Consider the following 642-nt stretch of genomic DNA (forward strand, 5'->3'; position numbering starts at 1 on the left):
ATTCCTTAGGTTGAGAAACATGTAGATCCCAAAAATAATCGGATAAACAAGCAAATATATATGCGCAAACAAATTAAAGGACTTAAAAATTTATAACTGGCAAAAGAAATTTCTACACAAGGATACACACCAATCATGCAAAACATGAAACTAAGATCAAACAAACCAATAGAATAGCAAATCAAATCTTAGACTTTTGAATTTCCACTCCAAAAAGATTAGGACACAAATCACATTCCATCTGGCCCCAAAAGGACGTGGGCGCCTGAAGAAGAACCAATTAAATACTATTTGCACATGGCCCGGGACATCAGGCCGAGCTTCACAAGGAGATTCACAAAAACAATGATTCAGTTCCATTGGGTCCAAAGGAGCTAACCGACGATCCGATCTCATGTTTTAAAATACAATGATGAATAATCATATAGTTGACTTGAGCGAGAGTAATACAGACAATCTTAACTAGTGATTTTTAATTAGATCTGGCTGGGCCTATCCGATTTTCTATGCCTCCAAAAGGTGCGCATGCACCCCTTTGAACTAGAAGTAGAAATAATACAACAAACTAAACTTGTTTTGTGCATATTTATCTCCCTCATTGCATCATTCTAAACAATTAATGAAGTGATGATACAAAATTGT

This window comes from Triticum dicoccoides, chromosome 1B (genome assembly GCF_002162155.2).
Source record: "Triticum dicoccoides isolate Atlit2015 ecotype Zavitan chromosome 1B, WEW_v2.0, whole genome shotgun sequence".
Taxonomy (NCBI): domain Eukaryota; kingdom Viridiplantae; phylum Streptophyta; class Magnoliopsida; order Poales; family Poaceae; genus Triticum; species Triticum dicoccoides.